Genomic DNA, 22651 nt, shown 5'->3' with positions numbered 1-22651 from the left:
CTGTGGCCTAGCAAGGTTGTTCCTCCCTAGGGAGTCAGGGGAGTTCAAAGAGCCAACAATTGAGTTCATGTCAGAAAGAGTCCCTGTTCCTCTTACTAGGGAACCCACTTGGATACTGAGCTGCCATGGGCTACGTCTGAGCAGGGATTTAGGTTATATCCATGCATGGTCTTTGGTTGGAGAAACAGCCTCAGAAAAGACCCTTGTGCCCAGATATATTTGGTCCTTGTGGAGCTCCTGTCCTCTCCTGGTCATACTAACTCCCCCTTCGTTCATATGATTTCCTGCAATCTTCACTTAGAAAGACAAACTAGTTGGACATTGGAAGTAGGAGAAAACAGGTAACAAGACAGTAGCCTACCACAGAGGGCCTCTGAAAGACTCTACCTAACAGTGTATCAAAGCAGATGCTGAGACTCATAACCAAACCTTGGGCAGAGTGCAGGGAACCATCACTATATTATTAAGGAGATTCCTAGTCCTCCTGATGATTTTCATCATCTATACTTCAAATACCGAAAGCCGAAATGGTCAAGGTGTTAATCCACTCCATGGAAAAGGAAGAGTTGTTTTCATAATTAACAGTGAAAAATTAAGGCAAAGGGATAGGTAGCAAGATTATAATATTTTAAAAATACTATGATTACTGAGGGGTGGCCTATTCATTTGGTGCTTGCACATGATAATAAGGATAGATATTATATAATTGTTATCTTTTTATGTTACAAATATCAAAAGATCAGAGTCACCTTAAATCATTGTGATGGTACAAACATGCACACACACACACGTACACACACAAACAAACACACACACACAAACACACACACATACATACATAGCACAGAGAGAAAAAAATAGGTAAGAATATGTTATCTCACATTTGTATAAATAAAAGTTGCTATAATAGTTGGGGCAGAAAGACCAGTGTTTCATCCTTAAACAGCTGTGAGTATGTAAGTGTACAGACCCTCTGAGGGCTTGTATTATATATAATTCAGTCTCTGTGCCTACTGGATAACAATATAGTTAGTTATTAGAATGTAGTATCAAATCCATAATGACTGAGTGCAAGAGAGCTCACAGTTTTCTCTTGTCATCAATTTTTCAGTGAACTCTCCATCGTGGTAATGCAGAACAAATGAACGAAGTGCTCTTGAAACAGATGAGCTACAACAAGACAAATCCTGTAGATCAGAACTGATGTTCTGAGAAGCCATTTTTGATATTCAGTGGTGATTTTTCATATTGACAATTGGGCAAAGAGGGAGCACAATGCCTGGACAGAAAAAAAAAAGCTTTCTATCTGTATCTTACCACTATTGTCACTTAAATGGTCTATATATCACACCAACTTGTTACTGGCCCATGGCATGTAAAGCAAAGAAGATGTCATGCAAATAATTTATAGCCTATTGTGTAGATGATGAAATGGCTGATGTAGATGCTCATACAAAGCTGCAGATTGAACCAGGGGCTTTCAAAACAAAGGTTTCTATTCACTCACCACTAATATAGGCCAATATTTGTCAGTTAGTTAGGGAGACTTCATGTTCTCTTCCTAAAACAAGTAAAAAAGTAATCTTGGTTAGTTTAATGCACTGTGACTATATTTGTAATTTTATCTGACATTTTATATTAAATCTAAATGTTCAAAGAAAAACATATCATACAGTTGATATGTTTTAGCGTTTTTTTTTTTAAGGTGGAAAGCCTCTCAGAGTATGACCTTTATTTTAATAAAGAAAACAAAACAAACAAACCCATGAGAACTGTCTAACTGTTGTCTCCCCTTGTTCACTCCAAAATATACAAAAGGCAGGAATACCCAGGGAGGGTTCAAATAGAGATAAATGATGAGTCTCTTTTATCATAAAAGATCAGACAGCGGAGCTATCCCCATAATTATTCTACCCTTTAATGATCCATAGTTGTGCTATACATATATTTTTCAAAAATCTTCAAATCTTTGTTTTTAATGCCCACCATGTTCATTCCCTGTTGTATAAACAACAACAAAACAACTGTGTATTGTAGAAACTCAACAAGTTAGCTTTATCTATAGCAGGGATATGAAATCAGATATTTGATTGTTTACTTCTGGGACTCTATTTATGCATCAGTCTAAGGACACAGACATCTGTCATTTAGCTGGGATTTCCATCAGTGTGGACAGCTGAATCCTATAGTCTAAATCTCAGTTATCCTCTGTGCTTACCAAGTCAAATGAGGTTAGTCATGATTTATGAAGCATATAGACTAGTTCTCAGTTCATCGTATAGATTGAAGTTTGCAAGAGTTGACAAAAAAGAAGACAGAAGTGGCGTTATTTAAAAAATGAAACTCATTATGTTCTGTGAAATGAACAAGATTCAGAAAGATAAAGGTCACATGTTTTCATTATATTTGGAATTTAGATTTAAACAAAACATAAGGCAGGGAGTATTCTGGAAAAAGGAGGAGGACTGAGAACTAGGTGTGATTGGGCAAGAATAGGTTAATAGGAAGGTGAATATGACTAAAATATGTTATATCACTGAACAAAAATGCAGTATTAAAAACCATTACTCTGAACAATCTTCTGACCCTGGGGAAAGCCAGCCCACAGCTTAAATAGCCTCTGGGTAGCCAACCCCAGCGTGCCTCGTGGGCAATGCAGATAGGTCCACATACACAGAAGCAAGCCAGATCCTCAGCCTTAGCCAAATATGGAGTTGTTTGTGACAGAGAGCACTCGCCATCGGGAAGGTGGAAGGCGGGAAACCAGCTCCATCTTTAAGGCGCGGCATTATGCAGCTCTCTACAGTTCCCCTTTTTGTTTTAGACGCATCAGGCAAGAGTAGAGGTCTGATCTCTGATATTAGAAATAAATTGGGACTTTGTACCGATGTTCATTTAGGTGTCATCCACCCAAAGAGCATCAGACCCGTCCAATACCTTTTTCTCAGAGGCGGGACCTGGGGCATCAACCCGCATGCAATCAGACATGCTCTTCTCTGGGTCGAAAGCGGCTGACCCTGAGTGCAGTGCTTAGCCTCGCATCCTGAGCATAACATTTTAGCTTTTTATGGTAGCCAACCATGCTTGGGGAGACTGTCCTGCTTCAATGGCTGTAAAGGCCTGAATGATCATGGCTGCATTACGCTGTTGTGAGACTCTAATCTTGCATATACACCATAGGCAAACCAAGGAGACCAACACCCAAAGGCCTGCTAATGCTCCCCTGCCCACCCATTCCTTCAGATGATTCATGGCTGCAGCAATCCATGATGATAATCCTGTGGCTAGTCCTGTGTCCACTCTGGTAGAATTTGCTGTAACAATGGCCACTCTCAGCTGAATAAACTGCATTGAGAAGAACAAAAAAAAAATCAGAAAGAGGAGAAGAGGACCTCCCCTATCAGTGGACTTGGGGAGAGGCATGCATGCAGAAAGGGGGGGGGGAGTGTGGGACCAGGAGGGGAGGAGGGAAGGGCTTATGGGGGGATACAAAAGGAATAAAGTGTATTTAATAAAAGTTAAATAAAAAATTAAAAAAAAACATTACTCTGTATAATGGATATATGTTCATCTTAATAAAAAGGAGATGGAATGATTATTATATGAGTTTGAGGTAGCTATTTGTATCTTCGGGCATTCATTATCAACCTGACAGAATTATACTCACTTGACAGATGAGCCTCAAGGCAAGCCATTGTGGGATTGTCTTGATTATGATAATTGAAGTGAAAGTAAATCCCACCCCACTGTAGATAGCAACATTCCATGACTGGGATCCTGCAGTGTATATAATAGAGAAAGAACATATCAACACCAAACATTCACTGTTCTCTAAGTCCCAAATATAAGTATGATGTGATGATCTGCTTCATTCCCCTCCCATCTTGTCTTTTCTTTCATGGTGTACTGCACTTTGAACTCTGAGCTAAAATAAATCCATTTCCCTTAAAATGATTTTGTCAAAATATTTGTCATAGTAACAAGAAAGTGACTTAGATATTGACAGAGACAAAGGACAACCAGATAGTAAGTTTGTGAAGAGCAAAACTAAAGACAACATTTAAATCTTGGATGGAGAGTTGGGTAGGAAAAAAAAGAATTCCTGGGATGGAGAGATGGTTCAGTGCTTGAGAGTATCTATTGCACTTGTAAAGAACTAAAGTTCAGTTCCCAGCATCTATACCAAGCAGCACACAACTGACTGAAATTTAAGCACAAGTGGTTTGAATGAGAATGACCCCATAGGTTCATATTGGAATAGTTGGTTCTCAGTTTGTGGGATTGTTTGGGAAAGATTAGAAAGTGTGAACTTGGAGGAGGTGTGTCAACTAGGGATGAGATTAGAGGATTCAAAAGCCAAGTGCATGTCCTATTAGCTTTGTCTGCCTCATGTTTACCAGTACCAATTCAAACACTCAGCTACTATTCTATCCTGATTCCAGCCTGCCTGCTGCCATACTCTCTGCCATAACGGTCACAGACACTAACCCTCTGGAATTGTAAGCAAGCCTCCAATAAGTTTCTTTCTTCTATAAGTTTCTATGGTCATGGTGATTATTCACAGCAATGGAAGAGTAACTAACACAAGCTCCAGGATATTTAAGATCCTTTTGGAGCCCTCCCTTGGCACTGTGCTTATATGTGCACACATGTTATCCAGACACAAACACTTGGTTCAAACATATACATACAATTTAAACTTAAAATATAGCAGGTGGTCCCTGACCTACACCACTTCCAGGGACCCACACTGGTCTGTGACCCCTGAGACCACCACAGATCAGGGAGCAACAGTTCCTTTTAATAGGACCCACTCTGATTGCTGCCCCCTAGACAAGCAGGGATCAGGGAGAAGCAGGTAAGAAACCCTCCCCCATATACTAGACTCCACAGCCTGCCAGCAATAGTACCCAGGTCTGCCTGGGGCCTTCTGTGCTCCCCTTCCTCTGTGCACCCAACACTGCAGTTACCCACCTGTGCAATTTGCCAGGACACATACTGATCTGTGGCTCTTCACACCAGCACATATCAGGAAGTGTGTGGCATTTCCTGGGACCTACCCTGAACTATTTCCCCAAGAACAACAAGAATCAGGGAGCGGCAGTTGCCCACCCTGTGCTATTCCACAACATCCACCCTGAACTGAGACACCAGAGACCAGGAGTGATCAGGGAGCAGCAAAAAAATCAGAGGACTGATGCCATCTGGGATCATGAACACTACCTACAACCCCAGAAAGCTGTTATCCTTAAAGATCACTAGGCTTTCTAACAACAGAATCAACCAAATGGCTGGCTGTCAACACAATAACACCAGCAACAAAACCCAAGGCCATATGATTCCACCAAACCCCAGCTATAATACACAATCAAGCATTGTGGATCTTATCACACCAGAAGCATAAGAAAACAATCTGAAATCTGAGGTTATGAAAATGATAGCACCCTTAATGGAAGAAAATAAAGAAACGACAGCCCACAGACTTGGTAAAGTTCACCAAACATACGTCTGACAGAGGACTAATATCCAGAATATATAAAGAACTCAAAAAGTTAAACACCAACAAACCAAGTAATCCAATTAGAAGTGGGATACAGAGCTAAACCGAGAATTCCCAACAGAGGAATATTGAATGGTAGAGACACTTAAAGAAATGCTCAACATTCTTTGTCAATAAGGAAATGCAAACCAAATGACTCTGATATTCCATTTTTACAACAATCTGGTTAGCTTCTAAATTACTTTTCCTCCTTGATTCACAAATTTCTCTACTTAAGTCAGTTCATGTCTCCATTCCTCCACTGAAGGGCATCTGGGCTGTTTCCAGCTTCTGGCTATTACAAATAAGGCTGCTATGAACATGGTTGAGCAAATGTCCTTATTGTGTACTTGAGCCTCTTTTGGGTATATGCTTAGGAGTGGTATAGGTGGATCTTGAGGAAGTGCTATTCCTAGTTGTCTGAGGAAGCACCAGATTGCTTTCCAGAGTGGTTGTACAAGTTTACATTCCCACCAGCAGTGAAGGAGGGTTCCTGTTTCTCCACAACCTCTCCAACGTGTTTTGTCACTTGAGGTTTTGATCTTAGCCATTCTGATGTGTGTAAGGTGAAATCTTAGGGTCGTTTTGATTTGCATTTCCCTTGTGGTACATCTACACAATGGAATATTACTCAGCAATAAAAAAAAGGAAATCTTGAAATTTGCAGGTAAATGGTGGGATCTGGAAAAGATCATCCTGAGTGAACTATCCCAGAAGCAGAGAGACATACATGGTATATACTCACTCATATAGACATATAATGTAGGGTAGAGTTACTAATATCTGTACACCTAAAAAAACTAATCAAGAGGAGGATTCTTGCTAAAATGCTCGATTCTTATCCAGAAAGGCAAAGAGGATAGACATCAGAAGAAGGAGAAAAGAGGGAACAAGTCAGGAGCCTGACACAGAGGACCTCTGAAAGGCTCTGCACTACAGATTATCAATGCAGATGCTGAGACTTATGGCCAACCTTTAAAGGGGCAGAGAGCAGGGAATCTTAGGAAAGAAGTGGGAAACAGTAAGATCTGGAGAGGACAGGAACTGCACAAGGAGAACAACATAACCAAAAATTCTGAGCACAGGGGTCTTTCCTGAGACTGATACTCCAACCAAGGACTATGAATGGAGATAACCTAAGACCCCTGCACAGATGTTCAGTATCCAAGTGGGTTCCATTATAATAGGAACAGGGAATGTCTCTGACATGAACTGATTGGCCTGCTCTTTAATTACCTCCCCCTGAGGGGGAAGCAGCATTACCAGGCCACAGAAGAAGACAATGCAGCCACTTCTGATGAGACCTAATTGACTGGGATCAGAAGGAAGGAAAAGAAGACCTCCCCTATTAGTGGATTTGGGGAGGTGCATGCATGTAGAGTGTGGAGGAAGGAAGGGATTGGGACAGGAGGAGGGAGGGAACCACAGGTGGGGAAACAAAGTGAATAAAGTGTAATTAATAAAGAATTTAAAAAAATCAGTTCATGTCTTCAAATTTGTTCTTCATCTTTATTCTAATCAGTCCTTTGTTATATAAAGTCTGATACTCAATTTCTAGGTTCTTTCACACATCTGGATGGTAACTAGACTTTACAAAAAGGAATTGGTTAGCTATTAGTTATAAATATGACATACCCAAGAGGAGCAGATGGCTGCAAATAATCAAACTCAGGTCTGAAATCAATAAATTAGAAAAAATAAAACAATTCAAAGAATCAATGAAACCAAGAGCTGCTTCATTGAGAAAATCAACAAGATAGAAAAACCATTAGCCAAACTGACTAAAAGGTAGAGAGACATTATTGAAATCAGAAATGAAATGGAGGACTTAACAACAGACATTGAGGAAATCCAAACAATCATTAGGTCTTACTTCAAAAGCCTATATGTCACAAAATTTGAAAATCTAAATAAAATGGACAATTATCTTGATCGATTCCACTTACAAGAGCTGAATAAAGACCAGGTAAATAAATTAAATAGTCCTATATCCCTAAGGAAATAGAAGCTGTCATCAAAGGTCTCCCATACAAAAAAAGCCAAGAGCCACAGATCGTTTTATCTCAGAATTATACCAGACCTTCAAAGAAGAATTAGCACCAATACTCTTCGAACTATTCCACAAAATAGTAACAGAAGGAACATTATGAAACTCACTCTATGAAGCCACAGTCACCTTGATAGGTATGCCTCACAAAGACCCAACAAAGAATGAATTTCAGGCCAATCTCACTTATGAACATTGATGCAAAAATACTCAACAAAATACTGGCAAATGGAATCCATGAACACATCAAAGATATCATCCACTATGACCAAGTAGGCTTCACCCAAGGTATGCAGGAGTGGTTCAATATATGAAAATCCATCAATGTAATCCACCATATAAACAAACTGAAAGAAAATAAAAACACTAGATAATCTCCTTAGATGCTGAAAAAGCATTTGATAAAATTCAACATTTATTTATGTTTAAAATCCCGAAGAGATCAGAGATACAAGTCACTTAAGTAAACATAGTAAAGGCTATATACAGTGAGTCTATAAGCAACAACAAACTAAAGGGAGAGAAACTTAAATCAATCATAGTGAAATCCCTTTTAATGGTTCCCTATGGTTTTTCTTTTTTTCTCTCTCTCTCTCCTGAGTTTTTCTTTCCCTCTCCCTCTATTCTGCCTTCTTTTTCCCCTTAGCATATAAAATTGCTTTCCTATTTTCCCATTACCCATTTGTAACACCTCCATGGGGCATTTACTTAATTGCTAATTGATATAGGTTGCCCCATCCCACAGTGTAAGTTGTGTCATTCCTAGGTAACTAAACTTGGGCTTAGATAAGAAAAGTAATTGAACAGGCCTGTCTCAGTCACTATTCTATAACTGTGAAGAGACTGATAATTACCAGGGCAACTCTTTTTTTTATTTTTTTTAATTTTATTTTTTTCTTATCAGTTACATTTTATTAACTCTGTATCCCAGCCATGTCCCGATCCCTCATTCCCTCCCAGTCCCTCCCTCCCTCCCTCATCTCCACCGTGCCCCTTTCCAAGTCCACTGATGGGGGGGACCTCCTCCCCATTCATCTGATCCTATTTTATCAGGTATCTTCAGGACTGGCTGCAAAGCCCTCCTCTGTGGCCTAACAGGACTGCTCCTCCCTTGAGGGGTGGGGAGGCCAAACAACTTTTATAAGAGAAAGCATTTAATTTGGGCCTGCTCACAGTTTCAGAGAGTTAGTCCATTATCATAATGGCCGTAAGCATGGTAGTATAAGGCAATCACTGGAGTAGTAGCTGAGAGCAATATCCTGATCCATCGAGAGAAAAAAGAGACTCTGAGCTTGGCATGGGCTTTTGAAAGCTCACAGGCCACCACCAGAGACATACCTCCACCAATAAGAAATCTTTCTAATCTTTCAAGTACTGTCACTTTCTGGTGACTATGCTTTCAAATAGATACGCCTTTGAGAGCCATTTTTATTTAAACCTCCACATTCCAATCCCTGGCTCCACAGTCTTTGCCATATCATGAGGCAAAATGCATTTGGTCCAATTTTACAAGTGAATGTAGTTTTTAACAGTCTCAGTACTGTTTAAAATTAAGAAGTTCAAAGTCCCTTCTGAGACTCATGGTAATCTCTTAACTGTATTCCCCTACAACATAAAAATAGAAAAACCTGATCACAAACTTCAACTTACAATGACTCATAACATATATTAACTTTGTAAAAGAGAGGAAAGGGAGCACAGTGTAGAAATGCTGGCCCAAAGCAAGAACGAAAACCAGCTGAGTAAATTCCAAACTCTGAATCTCCATGTCTGATGTCAAAGCACTCTTCAGATTGTCAACTCCATTTAGATGTGTTGACTGCAGTACACTTCTCTTTCTTGGGATGATTCCACACTCTGTTAGCAACTTTCTTTGGCAGGTATCCCATGACTCAGGCATTTCCAATATCTTGGAGTCTCCAACACAGTACAGCTTTTATCTTTACAGCCTTACACAGTGTCTTCTCAGTACCTCGATTCAGGGACACCTCTGACACATGGCTTCCTTCAGTGGCTTTACTGAACTAAGGAGACAGAATCTACAAGCCCTTTCTTCTGTCTTTAACTCTAAAGGCAAAATCACATGGCTGAAGCTGCCAAGTCCTGCTGCTTGCTAGGAATGGAACTTGGCTCCCTCTTTCAATTACATTTGCATCAGTTTTCTGGTGAGGATGGTTTCCTTGCTTTTCTTCATTTTCATAAGTAAGAAGCTGAGCTGAGTGAGGTCTTGCCCTGAAGCCACCATTCCTTTTTTTCACATTTAATATAAGACTTTTAAAAACTTGAAAACTGGACTTAATTCCTTTTCTTACATTTTACATTTACTGTACATTTTATATTTCTCTTTGTCCAGCTTGCTTCTTTTCATTATATATCTCCATAAGGATTTTTTTTTTCAATGCAGTTTATTCAGGAACATTGAACAATCCTCGGACCCCGGGGAAAGCCAGCCCACAGCTTAAATAGCCTCTGGGTAGCCAACCCAGGCGTGCCACGGGGGCAATGCAGATAGGTCCACATACATGGAAGCAAGCCAGATCCTCGGCCTTAGCCAAATGTGGAGTTGTTCGTGACAAAGAGCACTCACCATCGGGAAGGTGGAAGGCGGAAACCAGCTCCATCTTTAAGGCATAGCATTCCGCAGCTCTCTACAGTTCCCCCTTTTTGTTTTAGATGCATCAGGCAAGAGTAGAGGTCTGATCTCTGATATTAGAAATACATTGGGACTTTGTACAGATGTTCATTTAGGTGTCATCCACCCAAAGAGCATCAGACCCGTCCAATACCTTTTTCTCAGAGGCGGGACCTGGGGCATCAACCCGCATACAATCAGACATGCTCTTCTCTGGGTCCAAAGCGGCTGACCCTGAGTGCAGTGCTTAGCCTCGCATCCTGAGCGTACCATAAGGATTATTAATGATATCATCATGAAAGAGTCAATAGTAAGGTGTCTTAAAATCACCTCAGCCATTAATCCAAAATCCTTAAGTTTATCCCCAGGCAGAATTTTTGTACAAGGACAGAATAAAGCCGTATTCTTTGCCAAAATTTCACAAGAATGATATTAAAGCACTTTATAATATTCTTACACTTTGAAACATTTTGAGCAAGGCCATATTAATCTATGTTGCTCTACACACCTCTGTCTCCATTGCTCCTACTAGTATGGTCCATTAAGCCCTCTTTAGAATATCCAACTGCTTTCCTAATCCAAAGTCCCAATGTCCACACTCTGCCAACAAGCAGAGTAGTTAGGCCTATCATCACAATACTCTATTCCCTGGTACCACTTTCTGTCTTAGTCACTGTTCTATTGCTGTGAAGAAACACCATGACCAAGACAGTCTTATAAGAGAAAATTATTACAATGGGTAAGAGTTTTAGAGATTTATTTTAGTATCATTGTGGTTGGAATCATGGCAGCATGCACACAGACACTGGAGCAGTAGTTGACAGCTACATCCTGATCCATAGGCAGAGAGAGAGAGAGAGAGAAGAGGAGAGGAGAGGAGAGGTAGAGAGAGAATGAGAGAGGGAAGGAGAGAAATGGAGGGATAGAGGGAGAGCAAGAGAGAGAGGGAGGGAAGAAGGGAGGACAAGGGGAAAAACAAGAAGGAGAGGGAGAGAGACAGAATGAGACAGAGAGAGAGAGATTATGGATTCAGTGGCATGGGCTTTTGAAAACTTGAAGCTCATTGCCAATAGTACATTTGCTCCAATAAGGCCACACCTCCTAATCTTTCTACTTCTTTCAAATAGCGCTACTCCTTGATGACTGAACATTGAAATATGTGAGGCTATGGGAGTGGGGATGGGGCAGTCTTATTAAGACCATAAAAAGAGCAGATGAAACAAGCCAGTAAGCAGCATTCCTCCATGGTTTTTGCTTCAGGTCCTGCCTTTAAATTCAATCCTTGAGTTTTCTTTGACTTCCCTAAGAGATGGATTATAACTTTTAAGGTGAAATAAAACCTTTCCTCCTAAGTTGATTTTGGTCGGTACTTTATGACAACACCCAAAAATCAAACTGGGACAACTATTTCATGGCATTTATTTGAAAGGATACTTTACAGTGAGAGTATAAACTTTAGACTAATAACCACAGCCCAAAGGTTCAAGGAACGTTTCCTTGAATGATAGAAAGCCACATGGACTACATTCTCTAAAAGAATGGATTATCTGGGTGCTCTTCTCTGGCTCTCTGCTTAGGAAGAACTTGTGGAAGGGGCATCCACAAGGAACATCCTTTATGTCATTGTTTTTCTTTTTTTGCAGTAAGCTATGGCCTTTGATCTGAAGCACTGAAACCAGACAATTTGAGGGAGGATTTAAAGGTGCTTTCAGCATCTAAGGTAACTATTCTGAATTAGCATGTAGGGAACCCATCCACTTTAGAGTAGATATGGCCCGGCAATGTCCACCTATAATGTTAGAATGTGGATACGGATGTACATATGAAGGATGCCTTTTTATCTTTCTTTGGTTCCTTAATACTTCTGGAGGTTTAACACTAAAAAATTACAAAATAAAAATAACAGACTAGCAAGAGCAAAGAGTCTTATGAAGTGTTAGTAACTGATATCTAGACATTGAATAAAGATTGAAGAATCATTTGTTTTTTTATAGTTGGTATCTTCATATGTTTCATTCTGTTTTTCAAATTTTCAAAGTTTTAAGTGGTACTTAGAATTTCATTACTTTTTCCTTCCTCAAAAAAGTTACTATAGTTGTTGGAATAGCAGTCTCAGATTAAGAGAGATTTATACACAACACTACTAGGAATCTAGATGGAAACAGAGATAAGATTAGGACTACTATTCAAAGTAGGTCATAAGAGGCCAAATAAAACTCTAATACTGTTGTTAGTCCAGGGTACCTTAGGATTGGGTACCTATGAGGATTCCTCATCTTCCTAAATGGAGGTTTTATAAGGGAAAGTTTTGTTGTTGTGGACCCATATATCAAGTAGTATAAAATGCCCCAAACTCTGCCAAAATCAAAGGCAAGACCGTGGAAGAAGTCTGAGAGATTACCCTTCCAAGTGTATAGGTCTCCAGGGGCTGATATCCTCTGTCATAGTGATAAACTGGGTTTTGGCAAACAGATTTCCCAAACCCTTCCCCACAGTTGTCTGAAGAGATGAGAACTGATTCTGACAGGGAACTAAACTGGTAGCTATCAAAATTAAGGAAGTATAGCTGAATTTTATAGCAAAATAAAACCTTTGACTAAGGGCCCCAAGGAATCATGTATCTCAGAATATCTGGATTAACATATCACAATGTGCCTGAGGAGCCCCTGGGCAAGACTGCCAGACTATTATGTAAAGTGATTTCCTTCTCCTGCCAATTGAAGACATGGTTTTAAATATTTTGTTCCAAACAAATTATATCATATTCTAGATACTTCCATAGGATAAAGAAAGGACATCTAGTGAGACATATAGGAACATATACTCAAGAACAGAGTGATCTCAACAGAACTGTTTCGGTTATTTAGAGATTTTTTGGGGGGGAGATTGATGAATTTAATGCTATAGTTCCTACTTAGGGCTCACCAGGACACAAGTAGTATGATAGAACATTAGCTCAACAAAAGGAATGGGTCTCAAATATTTTCAATATTTTGGTGAATTACATGTAGTGCTGTATAGATTGAATGAACAGTGAGTGATATATAGTTAAATGCAGGAGTGATAGAAGATTTGCTACCCTGATACTGTATTCATTTCTTTAGATAATTAAAATAAAGATAACAAAAGTCTGAACAGTTCACTTCATGTACTAGGATCTGAGAGAGGCAGTAGTCATCTTCTGATATAGGTATATTTCCAATGAAGAAGACAAACTTGTTGTTTGGTTCTAAGCAAGGTTCCTGAGCGTTAAGTAGATCACCACAACACATAAACATTCTGTGGAGTTTAGTTTCTGCATTTGACCCAGAGAATTTTCAAATAAGGAGGACCTGACCACTTACTCCTAAATTTCTAAGAAGATACAATTTTAGTCCTATGGGGCATGGTTTTATTTTTTTTCTTTCTTGTAAGACTTCTAACAATGCAAGATTTTGGAATCCTTTTCCTCCTACCAGTTTTCCTCTTCCAGGCTTGCTATGAGGAGAGGTGCCTAGTGTTACTGCAACGTGATATGTCATGTTTGGTTGATATCCCTGTGTGGCTTGCCCTTTTCTGAAGGTAAATGGAGGTGGAGTGGATTGGAGGAAGAAAGGGAAAATGTGGGGAGGAGGAAAGGGCTGCCAGGAGAAGAAGAAAAGAAAACTGCAGTCAGAATGTAATATACAAGAGAATAAATAAATAAATTTTTAAAAAGAAAATTTCATAGAATTTTATAATGTTCACCCCCTTTTCCCTATACCTCCTAGATGCACTCTCCTTCCTTCCCCACACAACATTGTGTTCTTGCTTTGTTTTAACCCATTAAGCACTATTTGTACAATCCATGTAGTTTTAAGTGCATGTGACCACCTATCAGAGCATGATCAACATACTTTAAAGAAAACTTATCAGTAGATGTCAGTTGCTTATAGTTCCTTGGCTACAAATAGATCTTCATGTCTACCTTTAGGGGGTTATTTTCTTTTATGGAACAGAACTTGGCTTAAGTCCATCAGATTCAGTGTTGATTAAACTTGTGGAGATTATAGAACTTTTTCTTTTTTCATTTAGAAAAGGAATGGCTATTACAGAGCCAAATCTGTGTCTACTATGAATTCTGATAACTTTCATATTGTGTTGGCTAGTACTCAGCAGGTCCTTTATTTTCCCCTACAAGATTTTGCCTGTGAACTTTTATAACATGTTTTTCAGAAGTCTGTTGGAAGTGGCTTTTACTAGCTGATTACCCTCACATCCTCCCTTTCTCTTTCAGTAACTCATCATTGATGCCTTGCTGCCTAAACACTTATCTACTTCTAGTCTACTAGAATCACCAGGTCTAACTTCTGAAGATTACAAATATGCAGTGAGGAGACTTAGAGGATGCAGCAGTCCCCAAGGATGTGGAAGAGCCATGTTCCTCCTCTCATGTTCTTAGGGATAGTTATCTGAAGAATTAGACCTGTGAGGAGAACGAGGGCCTAGAGATTAAACAGGTCTCCAGAGATGTGGAGGACCAATGTTCCTCCTCTCATCCTTTTATGGATAGCAACTGGGAAGATCCTAAAGATGGGACACCCAGTACTACTGGAGTTCTTCAGAATCCCTGTGCCTCTTCAAGAGAATCTGCTGAGGGTCGTAGCAACCAAGAAGAGCAGGGTAACCTAGTGAATCCATCAGGTCATCCAACCCCCATGAATTTACCTATGATTAATGCAGATGGGAAAGTTATTTTTTTGGTAAATTACATGCTAAACAAGTATCAGATGAAAGAGATAATGAGAATGGCTGAAATTTTCAAAGAAGAATATCATTTTTACAAAATCCTCATGAAAGCTTCTGCGCATATGGAAATGGTCTTTGGCCTGGATGTAAGGAGGTAGATCCTGTCAACCACTACTATACCCTCTTTGTCAAACTAGGTCTCACCTATGATTGGATGCACAGTGATGAATATTGCTTTCCTAAGACAGATCTCAGGATAATCAACCTGAGGGTAGTCTTCATGAAAGGTAACTGTGCCACTGAAGATGAGGTTTGGGAAATGTTGAATCCAATGGGAATCTATGCTAGGATGAATCACTTCTTCTTTGGCTAACCACGACAGCTTATAACTGATAAGTTTATGAAGGAGCCATACCTGATGTAACAGGCAGTAGCCAATAGTGATCCTGTGCACTATGAATATATGTGGGGTAACCAGGATTGAGTAAGATGAAAGTGTTAGATTTTATGGCCAAGGCTCATGGGACAGACCCTACTGGTTCCCTTCTCAGTATGAAGAGGATCTGATAGAAGAGAAAACCTTGCCATGATTTTAGACCATGCTGGTCTAAGTTCTGGCTCTGGTGCTAGTTCTAGTGCCATGGGCAACAGCTTTCCTCATTTATAGTAAAATCAAAGATAAATTACTGTTAGTATTTAGGCAGCCTGCTTTTGGGTTGCCTAGCAACCTATGATGTCATCATTTGTCTCCCCCCAGGTAGCCACACCTGGCAGGAGTGGTTACATTGCTCCTTAAAAGGATCAACCCTCCACTCTGATCTTTCCTGGCTCTTGCCCCCACCTCTCTTGTCTACTCCCCTTTCTCTGTCAGGGTGCCTCACCCTCTTTCCACTATCATGTCTTGCTCCCTCCTTCTCTCTTTCTCCATCTCCATCTAATAAACCTCTTTAATATAAAATCTGCTTTGCGCATCATGATCATTGTTTTATTTAGTCCTAACAATTACTCCTTAATAATTTCGGAGAAATTTTAGAATTGAAGGTGATAATGGACCTAGGTTGATAGAGAAGCCATAATCTTATCTGCATAGTTCTAATATGTATAAGTACCATGCCATGTTTTTTTCTTTCACTGTTTGCCCCTAATATTTGAATATTGTTGCATATAATAGCATTGCTGTTTAGCTTCTAATAACTCCACTGAATGCAATTCAAAAATTTAATAATAAGATCTTTGTCCTGACATAAAATTAATTGTAGAATAATTTCATCTATCTGTACAATGTAATTACCTGGAGTACTACAACATGTTTGCTAAGCTTCCACCTTTTAAAAAGATTTGTTCTAATTCTTTATGTACCTTTCCATATCTCAGGGAAATTACTTGATATATGTGTAGTTTCTTTATACATGCCAAGAGTAATAAAATTTAAGAAATTTTTATTCTCATTTGCAGTGTTTTTTATTTCCCAAACTTTATTTGAGCATTTACTATTTTTCAATGGTTATTTTACTTTACTAGGGTTCTAGATTAAACATCATGTAATCCTTTCTTTTATAAGTGTATTGATTGTGGTAGTATGTCTTCTAATAGGTTAAACACAAACAAAAGATACTGTTAATACATAAATCAATCCTAAAGATTCTGTTAAGGGTAAATATCCTGAAAGAGGAAAATGCAATGTGGTTGTGGTAAAGTAAACTTCCTCAGAGTGTTAAATTTTGAGGTGGTGAGAACAGAGACATAATAAGACCAGCGCATGACACACTCCAAAGTTGACATCCAAAAGTTGAATGCAAAACCACTCTGTGGTTTTGTTCACGTCGACACAATTTTCATGCAAAAAGAGTCAAAACTGTCCATCTCTGAAAACCAGGCCTGTGCTGCTGAATGTTAATCACAAACTAAGGCTTTATTTGCAAATAATTATGGACATGTTTATAGGTAAGAGGGACTCAAACACCACTGGATTAACATTTATTTCTCATGAGTGGTTTAAGAAAGAGTTTTAAATAGATTACCATAAGTATCATTTGAACTGTACATAGTAACACATGATTTTTAATTTAATTTAATTTATATATTTATTACAATTTATTCATTTTCTATCCCCACTGCAGCTCCCTCCCACATCCCCTCCCAGTCCCACCCACACTCCTTTTTCCCCTGTTCCTTTTCCATAGTCCCCTGATAGTGGAGGACCTGCTCACCTTCTATCTGACCCTAGCTTATCATGTCTCATAGAGGTTGGATACAACATCTTCCTCTGTAACCTGGCAAGGCTGCAAGCCAATGGAGGAGATGATCAAAGAGCTGGCCACTGAGTTCATGTCAGAGATAGTCCCTGTACCCATTACAAGGGAGCAAACGTGGAAAATGAGCAAACAATGGAGCTTCCTTTGAACAGGAGTTCTAGGTCCTCTCCATGCATGGTCCTTGGGCCCGGGTATTTTGGTTCTGTTTTTCTGCTTGTGAAGATCTTGTAACCTCCAGGTCTTTCTAACTCCCTCTTCTTCCATAAGGATTCTGGGTCTCTGCCCAAAGTTTGGTTACAAGTCTCAGCATCTCCTTCAATACCCAGGTGGGTAGTGTCTTTTAGAGATCCTCTATGAAAGGTTACTCTCCTGTTCCTTGTCTTCTCATACTTACAATGCTTATCTGGTTTGCGCTCTGACTGAGGATTAAGCATCTTCTGTAGGGTCCTCCTTGTTGTTTAGCTTCTTTAGTGCTATAGATTTTAGTATGGTTATCCTATATTATATGGGTAACATCCACTTATAACGTAGTATATATCATATGTGTCTTTCTGCTTCTGGGTTACCTCACTTAGGATGGTTTTCCTAGTTTAATCCATTTAGCTGCAAATGTCATGATTTCCTTGTTTTTAATTGCTTAGAATTATTTCATTGTGTAAATGCACCACACTTTATGTATCCATTCCCCCACTGAGAGACATCTAAATTGTTTCCAGATTGAGGCTAGTAGGAATAGAGCTGCTACAGACATGATTGAGCAAATGTCCTTGTTGTATACTTGAGCGTCTTTTGGATATATGCCTAAGAATTGGATAGCTGGATCTTGAGGAAGCACTATTCTTAATTGTCCGAGAAAGCGCCAGATTGATTTCCAAAGTGGTTGTACAAATTTACATTCCCACCAGCAGTGGAGGAAGGCTCCCCTTTCTCCTCATCCTCTCCAGCATGTGTTGTCATTTGAGTTTTTGATTTTAGGATAGCTTCAGATTTTTTTGTGTTAATTTTGTATCCAGCCATTTTGCTTAAGGTGGTCATCAGCTGAAGGAGTAGACTGGTAGAATTTCTAGGGTTACTTACATAAACAATCATATCATCTGTGAATAGTGATACTTTGACTTCTTCCTTTGTGATTTGTATCCCTTTGATCTTCTTTAGGTGTTTATTGCTCAAGAGAGGTCTTCAAGAACTATGTTGAAGAGATAAGAAGGGAATGGGTAGCCTTTACTTGTCCCTGATTTCATTAAGATGGATTTAAGTTTCTCTCTATTTATTTTGATGTTAGATAGAGTCTTGTGTATATTACTTTTACTATGTTTAGGTATGTGCCTAGTATCCCTGAGCTTTCCAAAACTTTAAACATGAACTGGCATTGAATTTAGTCAAATGCTTTTTCAGCAGCTAAGGAGATGTTCTTGTATTTTTTTTCTTTCAGTTCGTTTATATGGTGGATTATATTAACATATTTTCATATTTTGAACTACCCCTACATGCCAAGGATGAACCATACTTGGTCGTGGTGGATATCTTTATTTTTCTTCGATTTGGTTTGGAAGTATTTTGTTGAGTATTTTTACATCAATATTTATAAGCCAGATTTGTTTGAAGTTTTATTTCTTTGTAGCATCTTTATGCAGTTTAGGTATGAATGTGACTATGGTCTCAGAGAATGAGTTTAGTAATGTTCCTTCTGTTTCTCTGTTGTGGAATAGTTTGAAGAGTATTGGTATTATCTCTTCTTTGAAGGTCTGGTGGAATTCTGAGCTGGGAGACTTTTGATGACAGCTTTTATTTCCTTAGGGAATATAGGATGATTTAACTTATGTACATGGTCTTGATTCAGTTTTGGTAAGTGGAATCAATCAAGAAAATTTTACATTTAATTTATATTTTCAATTTTTGTTGCATATAAACTTTTCAAGTAGGACCTAATGATTCTTTTTATTTCCTCAGTGTCTATGGTTATGTCCACCTATTCATTTCTGATTTTGTTGGACAAGATCCCTCTGCTTTTTAGATAGTTTGGCTAAGGTTTTGTCTATCTTGTGAATTTTCTCCAAGAAGAAGCTCTTGGTTTCCTTGATTCTTTGAATTATTCTCCTTGTTTCTTTTTTATTTTTATATTAATTACAGTATATTCACTTTGTATCCCAGCTGCATCCCATCCCTCTTCCCCTCCCTCATCTCTTTCCATTTCCAGCTCAATGTCCACTAAAAGAGGAGGTCCTCCTCTTCTTCCATTTCATCCTAGCATATCAGGTCTCATCAGGATTGTCTGCATTGTCTTCCTCTGTAGCCTGGAAAGGCTGTTTCTCCCTCAGGGAGAGGTGATCAAAGACCCAGCCACTGAGTTGATATCAAAGACAGCTATTGTTCCCCTTAACAGAGAACACATTGGAGACTGAGCTGCTATGGGCTACATGTGAGCAGCAGTTCTAGGTTATCTCCATTAATGGTCCATGTTGGAGTATCAGTCTCAGAATAAAACCTCTTTGTCCAGATTTTTTGGTTCAGTTGCTCTCCTTGTAGAGTGCCTGTTTCCTCCAGGTCTTTCTATATTCCCATTCTTTCATAATATTCCCTGCACTCTGCCGAAATTTGGCTATGAGCTTCATTATCTGCTTTGATAACCTGCTGAGTAGAGTCTTTCAGAGTCCCTCTGTGGTAGGCTCGTGCTCGGTTCCATTTTTTCCCTCTCCCAGTGTCTGTCCCATCTGCTTTTCTGCATGAGGACTGATCATCTTAGGGTCCTCCTTTTTGCTTAGCTTCTTTAAGTGTACAGATTTTAGTATGTTTATCCTATATTATATATCAAATATCCACTTACAAGTGAGTATATGGCATGTATGTCTTTCTGCTTCTGGAATACCTCACTGGGGACGATCTTTTCCAGTTCCCACCACTTGTTTCATGATTTCCTTGTTTTTGTTTGCTGAGTGGTATTCCATAGTGTAAACGTACCATAATTTCTGTATTCATTCCACAGTTGAGGAGCATCTGGGTTGTTTCCAGGTACTAGTTATTACAAATAAAGCTGCTAAGAACATGGCTGAGAAAAATGTCCATATTATGTAATTGAGCTTTTTTGGCTATATGCCTAAGAGTGGTATAGCTGGATCTTGAGGAAGTATTACTCCTAATTGTCTGAAAAAGCACCAAATAGATTTCCAAAGTGACTGTTCAAGTTTACATTCCCACGAGCAATGGAGGCAGGTTACCGTTTGTGAACATCCTGTTCAGCATGTATTTTCCATTGAGGTTTTTATCTTAGCCATTCTCAGTGGCATAAGGTGAAATCTCAGGGTTGTTTGTATTTGCATTTCTCTGATGACTAAGGACATTAAGCATTTCGTTAAGATTTTCTCTGCTACTGGATATTCCTGTATAGATAATTCTCTGTTTAGCTCTGTACCCCATTTTTTAAAATTTGATTACTTGGTTGGTTGTTTTTTAACTTCATTTTTTATATTCTGGATTTTAACCCTCTGTCAGATATAGGGTTGGTGAAGATCCTTTCCCAATGTGTAGGCTGTCGTATTGTTTTGGTGTTTTGGTGACAGTTTCCTTTCCTTTACAGAAGCTTTCGGTTCATGAGGTCCCATTTATTCTTTGTTGATCTTTGAGCCTGTGCTATTGGTGTTCTGTTCAGGAAGTTTTCTTATGTGTGAAGGAGTTCAAGCGCTACCCCAGTTTTTCTGCAAATGATTCAGTGTGTCTGGTTTTATGTTGAGGTGTTTGATTCACTTTGACTTTAGTTCGATGCTGGGTGATAAATATGGATCTACCTAAAATTTTCTACATTTACACACACAGTTAGACCAATACCATTTGTTGAATATGCTGTCTTTTCCCCATTGTATGGGTTTTGTTCCTTTGCCAAAAAATCAATTATCCTTAGGTGTGTAGGTTTATTTCTGGGATTTCTATACAATTCCATTGATCTATCAATCTGTTTCTATGCCACTTCCATGCAGTTTTTATTACTATTACTCTGTAGTACAGCTTGAGATCAGGGATTGAGATACCTCAAGATGATCTATTGTTGCACTGGATTTTTTAGCAATTTTGGGTCTCAAATTTTTCCATATGAAGTTGAGTATTGTTATTTCAAGTTCTGTAAAGAATTGTGTTGCTATTTTGATGGGGATTGAATTGAATATGTAGATCGTTTTTGGCCAGATGACCATTTTCACTACGTTAATCCTATCTTTGCATCTTCTGATAGCTTCTTTAATTTCTTTCTTCAGAGACTTGAAGTTGTTTTTTTTTCTTTTTTTCAAACAGGTCTTTCACTTCCTTGGTTAGAGTCATTCCAAGTTGTTTTATGGTATTTGTGGCTATTTTGAAGGGTGTAGTTTCCCTAATTTCTTTCTCAGCCTTTTTGTCTTTTGTATATAGGAGGGCTACAGATTTTTTTTGAGTACATTTTTTAAAATTTTTTATTAATTACACTTTATTCACTTTGTATCCCCCCTGTGGTTCCCTCCCTCCTCCAGTCCCAATCCCTCCCTTCCTCCACCCTCTGCTTGCATGCCCCTCCCCAAGTCCACTGATAGGGGAGGTCTTCTTTTCATTCCTTCTGATCCTAGTCTATCAGATCTCTTTAGGAGTGGCTGCGTTGTCTTCTTCTATGCCATGGTAAAGTTGCTTCCTCCTCAAGGGGAGGTAATTAAAGAGCAGGCCAATCAGTTCATGTCAGAGACAGTCCCTGTTCCTATTACAATGGAACCCACTTGCATATTGAACTGCCATGGGCTACATCTGTGCAGGGGTCTTAGGTTATCTCCAGGCACTCCTAAGCATAAACCAAAAAGACTCTCAATTACACAATAAGGACATTTGCTGAACCATGTTTGTAGCAGCCTTATTTGTAATAGCCAGAAGCTGGAAGCAGCCCAGATGCCCCTCAGTGAAGGAATGAGTGCAGAAATTGCGGTATATCTGCACAATGGAATATTACTCAGCAATAAAAAAACAAGGAAATCATGAAATTTGAAGGTAAATGGTGGGATCTGGAAAAGATCATCCTGCATGAGCTATCCCAGAAGCAGAAAGATGCACACGGTATATACTCACTTGTATAGACATATAATATAGGACAAACTTATTAAAATTTTTACACCTAAAGAAACTAACGAAGAGGGAGGACTCTTGCTAAAACTCTCAATTCCTACCCAGAAAGGCAAAGAGGATGGACATCAGAAGGAGGAGAAAAGAGGGAACAAGTCAGAAGCTTGACACAGAGGACCTCTGAAAGGCTCTGCACTACAGACTATCAATGCAGATGCTGAGACTTATGGGCAACCTTTAAAGGGGCAGAGAGCAGGGAATCTTAGGAAAGAAGTGGGAAACAGTAAGATCTTGAGAGGACAGGGACTCCACAAGGAGAGCAACAGAACCAAAAAATCTGATCATAGGGGTCTTTCCTAAGATTGAGTTAGTTTTTTATTGAGCCACTCTGCTGAAGTTGTTAA

At 39.1% G+C, this 22651-nt stretch overlaps 1 pseudogene; it reads left to right on the top strand.

Annotated features, from left to right (window-relative positions):
• LOC110541212 (melanoma-associated antigen B16-like) overlaps window positions 1-15592 on the top strand; it is a 28711-nt pseudogene extending 13119 nt beyond the window's left edge.
• Window positions 15593-22651: the final 7059 nt, after the last annotated feature.

This window comes from Meriones unguiculatus, chromosome X, assembly GCF_030254825.1.
Source record: "Meriones unguiculatus strain TT.TT164.6M chromosome X, Bangor_MerUng_6.1, whole genome shotgun sequence".
NCBI lineage: Eukaryota > Metazoa > Chordata > Mammalia > Rodentia > Muridae > Meriones > Meriones unguiculatus.
This window is presented reverse-complemented; position numbering and strand designations above follow the sequence as displayed.